The sequence below is a fragment of the Maylandia zebra genome, linkage group LG14 (genome assembly GCF_041146795.1).
Source record: "Maylandia zebra isolate NMK-2024a linkage group LG14, Mzebra_GT3a, whole genome shotgun sequence".
Taxonomy (NCBI): Eukaryota; Metazoa; Chordata; class Actinopteri; order Cichliformes; family Cichlidae; genus Maylandia; species Maylandia zebra.
This window is the reverse complement of record NC_135180.1, coordinates 11,339,096-11,351,460: the sequence shown is the minus strand read 5'-3', so window position 1 is coordinate 11,351,460 and position 12,365 is coordinate 11,339,096. Positions and strand designations below refer to the sequence as shown.

General features: G+C 40.1%; 1 long non-coding RNA gene across 1 annotated transcript; it reads left to right on the top strand.

Moving 5' to 3' along the window:
- The first annotated feature begins 1,875 nt into the window (after positions 1–1,875).
- On the top strand, positions 1,876–6,509 carry LOC143421930 (uncharacterized). Its single transcript, XR_013101530.1, has 2 exons — positions 1,876–2,340; positions 5,448–6,509. It is a non-coding gene; the product is annotated as an uncharacterized LOC143421930 (long non-coding RNA).
- Positions 6,510–12,365: the final 5,856 nt, after the last annotated feature.

The following is a 12,365-nucleotide window of genomic DNA, read 5'->3' as shown; positions in this document are numbered from 1 at the left end:
AAAAAAAGACTCAGTCATTTCCCTGTCAGTGGATGAGAGTCTGCTTTGTGGAGTCGATCCATCAGCGAAACCGTTTATTCTCAGGTCCTCGACATGTCATTGAAAGTGAAGACAGTTTCAGTATACAGGAGGGAAATCTCTCATTACATTCAAAATAGAGTGAGAATGCAAGCCAAAGGAGTAAAGCCACAACAATAATTCAAGGGAACTTGAAAATGGGAACGATTGCAATGAATCCCTCACAAAACCTGAAGAAAAAGTAAATTAAAAAAAGTTCTACTATGTGTGTGTGTTAGTGTAGGTGTGTGTGTGTGCAAATGGCGAACATACAGAGGACCAGCATCCTGTACCAAACCGGCAAGCTCTGTCATCAAATTCTGCAGCGGCAATGGTGCTTCATACATGGCCTGGTTGTGCAGACAGTGCACATCTGTACAGGATAAAGTGTTCAATGCTTTATCCACAAGGACGACTCTGATCTGGATGCCTGAAGAAAAAAATCGTATCAAAGCCTCAGCTGAAACATTTCAATCCTCGGAAGAAAGGCATGCCAAAAAGGTCAAAGATTATAGTTAATGACACAAAAGCTCCCTTGTAGCTGGTGGAAAGTTAGTGTTACACTTGGGGGCTCCGCAGCAACACAGAAAAGAGCTTGGCAGGTGAAGCTCACTGAAAAGCCTCTGAGATTTCAATAGGTAAAGATTTGCAGATATTCAGAAGGCTTCATTTGAAGCAGCTCTGCATTGCCCACAGTGTGAGGATGACGCCTCATGACAAGGGCAGCATCAGGCAGATTTAAGCACAAAGGCGGATTTGTGTGTAAACTGTTATAGAGGTCAGAGGTTTCATCAAGCCAATTAGTGACGTCATATAGACGATGCTCATATAAAGGTTTCAAAGATAATCTTCTAGCAGCATTATGTTCTCAAGCAATTAAAACTACATTCAGGCACAAAGAGTGTTAGGAATATTTTAAATATGCCCGTCTTCACTTCAGTAATTACTTTTCAGCATTATTTCAGGCAGATCCTGATTTTCTTTCAGCAAACATTAATTGGAAAGTCTCTGAGAGCGTTCAGACTGTGAGGAATTAAACAGTGATCAATTCACGTCAAATAATGTCTGATAAAAATACCATTTTCGAAAAAAGTAGCCCCAAACTGATGTGAACAATTACATAGAAAATTCGTCTCTAGAGCTTTTGTTGCAATGACCTTCAGGACAGGAAGTCATTCAGTCCAGATGAAGTGCCCGCTATTGTCCTGGACGCAGAGGATCAAGTGAACCGTGCAATCGGTCATCCTGAGGGTAATGAAATATTTGCTTCGTGGATGCTGCCGGCAATGGGTGAGGTGCTGTTGGCAATTTCCAGGTTGCCGCTGACCTTAAGGAAGATGCCATTTATTCTAAGCAGCAGTGGAGGTCAGAGATCACCATGAGAGGTAGAAGAAGCTATTTTGGTGCCCCGACAAACCCCACTGTGCTGTCTCGCACTAATAAACAGTGCCTCATATCAGAAGCCCACTTTAATTATGTATAGGTTACAAATCATTTGGCGGTTGTTAATTAATATTTAATTGTGAAGCCTTGTTGTTTCATATTAACAAGACAGTCAGAATGAACAATGGCAAATATTTTAACTTTGCAGAACAAGAATAAAAAATAAGAAGTGACAGCGTGCTTTAAATAATGAATGCGATGAATGATGTCATCCGTATGTCGCTTTATGTCACCAACACATATTGTCCTAATTCTAAACAAAGGCGATGATGAATGAGCCTGGTTGCTGCGGTTGTTGCTTAAATATACTAATCAATATCAGTGAGGATTAGTGCGCTGAAAGATGTTTCCATGACAACCTCAGTTAAACTTGATTTATTCGAGACACGCTCCTCAGAGGCCCGCTGAGACAACGGGTTGCTATAATGTGCGCATGGCTCATTAAGCTCAGGTAATAATGAACCAATGGCAAGCTCAGCTTGTCTCATCTAATCCTTATTTTCTGCAAGAAACACTAGATGGCAGCGCAGGCCAAGCAATGGCCGCTCACCGAGCATCCACTTGGCAGAGTGAGATAGAATCCACCAGTTGTTCCTCCAGCACTTGTGCGGTTTCTGTCGGCAGCTGTCGCTGAGTTCGTTCACTTTCAGGCGTTATTTGCTGAGGAAAGCCTACCCTCCAAGGTCAACAGATCACCTGCGGACCCCCGAACCACGCCAGGACACCCAGTTTCTTCTGGAGGAGCGCTGAGCAGTTGGAGCTGATTGAAGGACGCCATGCATTACTTCTGGATATACAGCGTTTGGATCCCCTTCCTCGCTTTCCTCTTCGGATTTCAAGGTAAGAGAGACAGTTTCATTCGTTTGCCCTGTGAGTGTAGCAGGAGTTAGACTATGCTGTGATGCAGTTTTGGGCTGTTTGGAAATTGTTTGGAGCTGTGTTAGCTGCCTGTTAGTGCCTCATTCTGTTACATGGCCCTTTGAATTGTGGCTGTTGCGCACTTAGGAAACTGTATCACTAAGTGTATGACTTTAGACATTAAATGATCTGTGTCAGACAGACCTCGCTGCTCAGCAAGGTCAAGGTGCATAACACGTTTGTAAACTTGATAGATGCCAGGGGTCGGACAAGTGGCACAGCAGCAGCACGCCTGCACGGAGACCGAAGGTGAAGTTCGTCTTTGCTGTTAGTGGGGAGGTCCAGGGCAGACAGGAGCAGACTGAGACGATTCCCAAGTGTTCAGATCAAAGCTTCCAAGTTTCATCTACATTTCCTTACTGGTGGCTCTCTGGGAAACCGGATGCTTGTCTTTTGAGGGCCAGAGAGCATGTTTGCGAACATCCAATTGGTTAAAATGTGATTCTGTGTAGTTTAAATCAATTTTATCTATTAGAACCCCCCCATAGATGAGACCTAACCAAGAGGCTCTCACGTGACACTTTCATCTGTTGATGGTTATTTGAAGTTTTTGATACTCAGTAACAATGTGATCTCAATTGTATAAAAAATTGCAGTTATATGTCCAAGAGTGATTTTGGAACACTCTAGTAGACTAACCCATGGAAGAGTGAAAGCCACCCTCTGTTATAAAGCTAGACAGTGTTGATCACATTCTCACCTAATCTACCAGTCTTATTTAGTCTATACTGGATCTTTTCTCTGTCCATTGATGTGATCTGACCTCACAGATCTACTTTGCTTTCGACCGCGAGCGCTCTAATTGAGCTGATTTAGCTCCTCTCCGGGAGTTGAGAGTTAAATCAATTTGGTTCTTTTGTCTCCCATAGGAGCACGCTACCTAGAAAAGCATACGGCCTGACCAAGCATATTGGATTCAGTTTGACAGTGGTCTGATGCTGGCAAGCAGCCTGGAATAGTGTGATGTGCCAGATTGGGGCAACTAGAGAGCGAGAGAGGAAAGGAGGAGAGGAAGAGACATAAGTGGAGATAGGAAGAGAGAAAATTTGACATGTTGAACGGGAATCAGACAGATTTTTTAATTTTTTGTTACATTCAAAATGAGTTATTGGCAGTAAGTAATGCTCTCAAGCATCCTCAAGCACCTCACTGCACAGGATCAGTAGGAGACTGAAGAACGTTAAAGTGTGTTTGAATACTCAAATGTTACCACTAGTTCTTTGATGGTGAGAAATGGTCTGTCTCCCTTCACTATTACTTTGTACCTCTCTTTATTTCATCCTCCTCTTTCCTCGCCCACGAGTCTTCTTTTTATGCAGCTCATGTAGAGCGCACTGCTTGTCCTGAATTTTAAAGCACAAATGGCAGATTACTTCTCAGAGCAGAGGCTTATGAGAAGTTTGCTTTTAAGCTTGGTGTACTGTAGCACACACGGTAAGAATAACTGATTACTATCATCGGATTAATGTTGATTTTTTTGGTTATCTTATTATCATTTTTTTTAACAAGTTTTCTGCTATGCCGATAATGATAAATCCTAGAAACAGAGCCAGCCACATTCCATCAAATCTCCAAACAGTTGTCTTGGCAGATGCACAACTGTTGTCTACAGTCACAATCAGCACTGGCACTGAACTGTGCTGTCTGGGGATGTGGCTCATTTACTTACCAAGCCACTGCTGATAAAGAAAAGAATGATGGATGGAGATTTGGTCTGTCACTTCAGCTGCTGCTTCTGCTTCCTCCTCCTAGTTGCGTCTTTTCCATCTTTCACAGTGTTCATTTCAAACTGTTATACTGTATGTGGCCAATTCAGCTGGGACAAGGCCTCTGACTCTGTGTTACCATATTAGTTGTTGCATATTTTATAGGTTAGACTGTGGCAAGCTGCATACAGAAGTGTCAATCAGAGATCACATTATCGGAGGGAGGGGAAGCTGGAGAACTTTCAGGGTGTCTGTAAGGTAGTCTTAGATTTTTCTGTAGACGTGTTGGGGATATTTATTATAGGTGGATTATAAAATGCCACCTGCAATGTTTTCCAAAAAATAATTGCCTTGTATAGAGACAGTCTACAAATGAATTATCATTTATCGATGTGGTGTTCTATTTCTTTGTAAAACAAATTCATCTTTCTTCACCAAGTACAGATTGGTTTTTTTTTTTTATTCTTCAAAGAGTTGCCTTCCTGCTTTGATCTTCATATTTGCCTCCTCATCAGGGCACTAGAGTCCCTCTCCTGATGGTTTCATTTAATTAATTAGGACAAATGACAGTATGTAATGTTAATAGTGGCTGTTTTGCACATTACCTTCACAGTGGGAGAGAGAGACGCCATACAGGAAGGTAGAAAGAAAAGAGGAAAGGACATATTTAGTCATTTATCTAGTTTTCTTTTAAGGAATTAGTAGATCCTAAGTTCCTACTAGGCATTTTTGACTTCTGTGTTGTAGAAAACTGAACACACAGCTTTTGTTAAGATAAAGCAGAACATAATAAAAATGAGACAATATTCATGACTGATGTCAGTTTTCTTGGCCTTATTCAGATTAGTGATGTTTTTGTAAGTGCGACCTGTCGATACCAATTTTTCTGATTTTTTTTTTTTTCATTTGCTTTCTAAGTGACAGCATAAATCCATTTTCTTCAGTGCAGAATATTGTTATCATAATGAACTTAATTATTACTATAGTAAGTTACAGAAGCTTAAACAACTGAAAATAAAGAGCTCAGCTCCTGGGAAAAGCTACAAATAATTAAATGAAAAATTAAACCGGTGCACCTGCACCATTACCTTTGACCTTACCGAACAACAGCAAGTGCTGCAAATTTACATTTCACAAAACAATTATCAGGTTTTTCAGTATGTTTGTAACTTCATCAGATAACAGGTGTGGGAGGGTGTGGTTTGGTTCAGCTGCAGGGGGTGGGGTGGGGGGCGGAGCAGTGGGTTCAGGGTGTGGTGTCAGGGGAGGCTGATCTACACAGCTGTTCTCCATCACCTAATCATGCCTCCCCTATATTTGTAGGATGCCGGCTGGGACCTGATGGCAGAGCTGTGTACTGCACTGGAGAGAGGCGGCTGGAAAGCTGCACAAGGCCGCACAGAAAAATGAAAGAATATTGTCAAACCCCCCCCCAAATGTTCAAGTGCCTGCAATGTGTGCCTTTGGTCCTTTCTTCCACAACAGGACATCGACTCTTTTCTCTTTTTTGATTTCCTCATAACTGCTTTGATCCTTTGCTCATACCGAGGCTGCTGGTTTGTGGCTGTTTCTGAGCTCTGGATTGCTTTAGCGTTAGCCACTCTAACTTTGTTAGCCTGATTGATCAGAGTGATTTAATAGTTACTGGCGGTCCACCAGTAGTTAACTTTGGCTAACAGACTGGCTAGGCCACTTTAATGGTGGTTGTCCCTGATTTAGTTGCCTTTCCAGTGAGTCACGCGTCTCCTGCTACATAGTCTCTGCTCGTGGCGGAGATTCATATCTTTTTTTCTTTTCTGGAGATCTACTGCAAGCTAGGGGACCACTAAAACCACAGTCAGCGGCAAGTGGAGCACTGGCTTATTTGTAGCTGTGCACTCACAGAGCAAAACTAGAAATATCTATAGTCAATTTTTGAGATTGAAAAGCCAGCTGAATGCTCTGTGTCCTGATTTTTTTTTGAGAAACAATTCAAGTAAGGCAACATTTAGAAGGGCTAATTTCAATCTGTGATTTTAGTCTGAAGACTTGTCTTGATTTGTCTTAAACGGTGTATGGCAAGCACAAAATGAAGCAAAGCTAAACAGCGGGGGACAGCTTATGTATAGAGAATGAGAATGGAAAAAAAAAAGATTGGCAGAACAAAATGAAAAGTATGAATGTTGTTGAAATCTCTTGCTATCACTGCACATATTCTAGTAACAGTCTGTACTATGAGAACTATGTGTTTCTGTGTTGACAAATGGGACAGTGATGTGAAGTAGAAGTGGGTCAGTGAAAATGTAAACCCAACACTCATGATAATCATAATTATCACTGCCAATTTCAAGGTTTCAGTTTTCACTATTTAAATGATCTGTTTCCATTAAACCTACAGTAACGTGATTCTTCAGTATTCTGTTGTTCATGGATAGGTAATAGTAAATTAATTTGACTGGACTGTTTGTAATTTGCCATGATTTTCTTTCATGTGTGATACAAAACACACATGCACAGAAACAGCTTCCTCCAGGTCCTGATCTGATCAAATAGGCCTGCCACTTTCTGTCTTCTGCTCTTCAGTCTGCAGCCAAGCTCTTCGCATTTCTATTACTGACACAGTGGCTGCCTTTCCCAGCAGCGATCTCACACCACAGAGACCACAAAAGATGGAGGCCGGAGGTTTAGAAATCCTTTTTTCTCACTGTCACTTCAACTTTTCTTCTTTCTTTTACTTCAGAATGTTCCCTTTTGTAGTCATGCTCTTCTTTCAGGACTTGGCTATCCATTTTACATGACATAATTACCCCAAATGATTGTTTAGAGCAGGATTAAGGCTCCAGTAATTCCTCTCATGACATAAACTGATTGGAGCTTGAGGCCCTGCATTTTCAATTACCGCCATATTGGTGACTGTTAAATTCTATAAGACTACTAGCACCTTGAGTGATCATAAAGAACTGGATACTGTATAAAGCAGTATCAAGTCCATGAATAGGTCAGGCTGGTATTGAAGTGCTATGCTTACCAATGATATTCAGCAAAGCTGGAGAGGGAGCAGAAGAGTCAAACCCTGAGACAGCTGAGTGTCAGACCTTTTTGATATGTGGCATAAAAGTTAATACAGGAAGATTTGACCTGCTCCTTAGAACAATAGACAGACAGACAGTCTTTAGTGAGCACACTAGTTTTCAGAGTTGCTGGTGACCTATGAGCTAGGAACTGGAAGGCCTTTTAGGATATATCTGAATCTTGTCCCAGTAAATTGAATCTTTGATTTGACATGAAAGTGAGGGACCTCAGACTAATTCAAACAGATTTCACAGGATCATACAGCTCGGTCCTTTGTTCTCATGTCAGTTGTCTGGTAAGGTTGATTAATTGTCCAACATTTAAAGGTTTAGTATTTATTGTATTTCTATATAAATATACAAAAAAATTTACTGAAACCACCAAGACTGATTTTTAACCTGCACAGGAAATGATTGACAAATGCATCTCTTTGGCACTGACAGTCAGCAGCTAGTGGACATTTCAGGCTCTGGTTGCTTTTGCAACTCTCTATTGTATTCAAAATATAAAAATGCAGGCAATTAGACAGTGAATAAATGTCAGATTGTAACTTGCCAGAGGAGCAAGCACTTATGCAAGGTACGTAAATCAATATGTGTAGAGGTTAATTAGAATAAGAAAGCCAAGTTACCTTCCTTAATTAATGTATTTAGCTGGCATAGACTGTAGTATTTACCCGAGTGTCCTTTGGCAAAAATCAGGAGATGGAGAGGTAGAAATGCAGTGTGTGGCAGTGAGAAATGAATGAGTTTGCTTAGAGAGACACAAACAGGATGACTGATCACTTTCTGGTGATAAAAGCAAATCTCTGAAGTTCCTTTCCATAGAAAACCTTTTTAAGGGTAAGTTTTGAAGTTAGGTTCAAAGATGTATCTAAACAATCAAGATATAACCATTTGTGAAATAAATGTGCTGTTGTCGGACTTTGAAAATTACTGATGACTATTTTTTTTACAGCAGACATTTGACATTATTGCCAAATCTCCACCCTTCCACCCACAGAGAAGGCTAGTCTCAGAACTGAGGCACATAACATATGTTTCCTGAGTTTCTGTGGACAAGAGGCATCAGATTTGAAAGATGTGAAATGACTCCTGCTGCAGGGGCTGAGGCTGATAAGAACCAATAAAATGTGCTGTCAGCTGTTCTGTAGCTGTAAAGAAAGAAGAATGAGGCTGATTGGAGAGTCTGCTCACATCTCCCAGAGCAGTGGAGGGACACAGCAGCAGGACCACCATCTACTTAGGAGAAAGACTTGAAGCATTTGTCTGCTCCAGTATGATAATGCTATACTGCCTGGAGGTCAGAGGAGGGCAACAACACAGCACTGACTACCAAATGATGTGTATGTTCATAGTTTAGATTATACATTTTAATAACTATACATTTTTATTTTAGTCTAGTGTGCCACTAGTAAGTTTACTTCTTTAATTCCTTAACCTTTGCTTGGATGAAAACACTTGTGCTGACAACAGAAATATTGCAAGAAACGAGAAGAAATACAGTCATTTTAGTTGCCAGTCGCATTTTATTTAAGGTATTAAAAGAGTCCAAAGAAACTCACCATGAATCCTTGTTTTAGTTATGAGGAAAGCGCAATGTCTCCAGGAAAGCCGAAAGAGGGAATTTCTTTGCCTCTGAAAAGTTTTTAAGTGATTGCATAGGTGGTGCAGCCTTTTATGTATGCATGTATGTGAAAATAAGAACTGATTGCTTTATATAATAGTGATTATGTTTGTTAACACTTTGAAGTCAGTCCAAATGTCCATTTGGTTTACCCTTACTTCAGACTGTTGAGCAGAATGTGCAAACTGAGTTGGGCAAAAGGAAAGCTGAGAGTAGAGCGCAGTCAGAGAATTCACATCACATAAATAATTTACGTAAGCAGCAGTATATGTTAGGCCAAACATACTCACATACTGTAAAATAACATGAATAGACAATGAACAGCCAGGCAACTGCAGTAGAGAAGGAAGGAGTTCTGTGTGGTTCTGTAGGTTAAAAGAGGAGATTGATGGCTAAAATGGACAATGAAAATTATATTAGTCAGAAACTTTGTCTGCACTTTTATCATCTGTTTCTGATCTAATTATGCCTCAGATTTATCAACACTGTCTAGTTCTTTATTTCATACACTTACCACTTCATTAACTATAGCTTGTGAATACCAGGTTGACCCTCTTTTGTCTTCAGAAATGCTTTAATCCTGGGTGCCAACAAGGTGCTGGAAACATTCCTCAGAGATTTTGCTGACATGATAGCTTCGTACAGTTGCTGCAGATTTGTCAGTTGATCATCCATTATACAGGTCTCCAATTACACCACATTGCTAATGGTACACACTGAATTTGGTACTGCAACAGCTTCACAGCTTCACAGCATTACACCATATCTATGATCCCGAAGTGATCATAGAGTTCCCGAAGAACTTCTGATCCTGCCACCTGAAAGTTGTGGCAGAAACTGAGACTCAGACCAGGCAATTATTTTCTTATTATCTGTTGTTCAGTTTTGATGAGCCTGGATAAATTGTACTATCTTACACAAATTGCACTCTGAATTCTCCTCTGCTGCTGTAGTCCAGTTGCATCAATGTTTGTATTGTGCATTTATAAATGTTCATCTACATACCTCAGTTGTAATGAGTGGGTATTAAATTGATTGTTGCCTTCCTATCAGCTTGAAGTAGTCTGGCCATTCTCCTCTGAGCTCTGGCATCAAGAAGACATTTACTCTGACAGAGCTGCCAGTCAGTGGATACGTTTTGGACCATTCTCTGTAAACCATAGAAATGATTGTGTGGGAAAATCCCAGAAAATTGGTAAAGCATCCATGCCAAGTTCAAAGGCACTAATATCACCTTTCTTCTCCATTCTAGTGCTTTAAACTTTAGAAGGTCATCCTGACAATGTCATAAGCCTAAATCCCATGATTATATGTAAATGATTAACTTTGGTGACCCCCCCCTCGTTGCTGAGTCCAGGGAAAAGTGTGCACAAGCACAAAACCAGAAACCAGAAAGAGAAACTCAGACCCTCTAATGAGATGAGAGAGTAATAAATTTTGAGTGCCTCTCCGTAATGCGAACCAGATAAACTCTGTCTTTCTCTGACACTATCCATTTTCTCTCCTATTCTTAGGACAGGCTTTTAAAGTGAATCTTGATACACAGTCCAAGTTATTTATATGGTAAATGACCAAAGAAACAGGTAACACATTAGAGTTCCCGCAGTTCAAGTTGAAATGAGATGTTTCTTGCAGTCTCTATGTATCTTACATGTCTGGAGGTGTGTGTGTGTGTGTGTGGCGCTTTTCCACAATACCTGAGCACTCAAAGCCTCATTCACCTGTTCATAATTTTTCATACAAGACTTTTTTCTATGCTTTTTCAACGTGAGCACTTTCTATCTAAAATTCAAACACCTTCATACTCCAATGGATGCATTGATAAGCAACTTGGGGCTAGTGTCCAAGGATATTTGGCATACTGACTTGAACCACCAACCTTCTGATTAATAAATGACCTGCTCTAACTCCAAAAATTAACCTTGTGCTAATTATCTGGAGTCAAATGGAGAATTTTCTGATGCTATGAGGTGGGATGTTAGATCTCACCATGGATAGCAGAATAGAAATGCCAAATCTGGGAGTGGCAACAAGTTAAAGTAGCATGATTGGTGGCTTTAAGAAAACTGTCTGTTCCTCTGTGTGACTTACAGTGGAAGCTGATCCAATCTTTTGGAGTATAGAGGAAACTGGTGGAAGATGAATAGATGAAACAAGGGAAAATCTCACACATTAGGCTGTACTGAACCAAAGATTATCTTCCCTTCACTGGCTCCCACTAATATTCTTACAATAGTAAGTCTAATGTAATACAAACAAACAAAAAAGTAGTACTTCAAAGCACCCTGGAGAATTTATGGTTGTTATGTTTCAGTGTCTTCTATCTCTTCATGTGACAGAAATGGTGATGAGTGGTGACGATGTGGAGATATCGTGTTTACGTTCTACAGTCTGGTCCAGGACATCTTGTTTTTGCTAAGGATAATTCTAGTGTTCCTAATATTATGTCTCACAATAGATAAGATGCTGCTACTTGTAAATGTAATCCAGCCTGAGCACACAACCCTCACTCACTATCCTTTCAAAAATAACCCTTACATATGACCTTTTTTTTTTTTAAAAATTGTGTCAATAAAATGTAAAATTTAAATAAAAGTTGATTTCACGTCACAGCTGTTTTCTTGACCTGAACCAGCTTTTATATACTAAACAAAGAGACAGCGAGTCCATTTAGGGATTTTGTGCTGCTGCAGAATGTATTCAGGACCAAGTGCCAGCCAGATGGTATTGCGTTATTCCAAAAGTGCCTAAAACTGTTCTGCTGTACTGTATATTACTCATATATTATTTATGACAATTCACCAAGCATAAACATCACACATCACCTCCATTTCACTTTGATGGAAATAGCCTTTTTATCAGTGTGCATGTTAGTGGCCCAAAGTGTATTTTATATGGCTGAAAAAGAATCCTAACAGTATGAGATTTTGCAGCTGCCAAAAATGATCACTTTGTCTTTCTTATACCAGGAGCTGTCCGTGGTGCTGAACCACCGTTGCACTCTGTTTGGATAGAGTACTTTTTGGGACAGCGACCAACTGCAGCTAGCTGATCTTCATTTGAAATTCCACCATTGCTTTATGTGGAGTATGCAGCTGAAAGAGTCTTGCATGCAATTGTGACACATTTAAGAGATGCCAGACAAAACAGCCACAATAAGAATTCTGATGACATGAAACAGAACTGAAGATGAAAAAGTAATGTGAAACTGTTGAATCATGAATAACTTCAGTTGTAGTCCTTATTAGCTCTCCTGTACTCTCCCACTTGGGTGTACAGTAAGGCAATACTTTGTTCCACACTACTGTGAAAACACTTGATATTTTAGTACTAAGTGAGACTAAATGAGGCTGCACTGTAAAAAACAAACAAGCAAAAAAACCAAAAACTGACCATTTGCCTGGCAGTGTTTCAGCCGTCATATATAAACGAATTAAGACTGGTTTGAAGTAAATCACTGACATTCTTGAATGAGCACATTTGGTGTTCTGCATCTTTTTAAGTCTTAATAGTCACTCCTGACACCTCAGAACAGTTAGAAACAGCTGAATACGATTATAACAC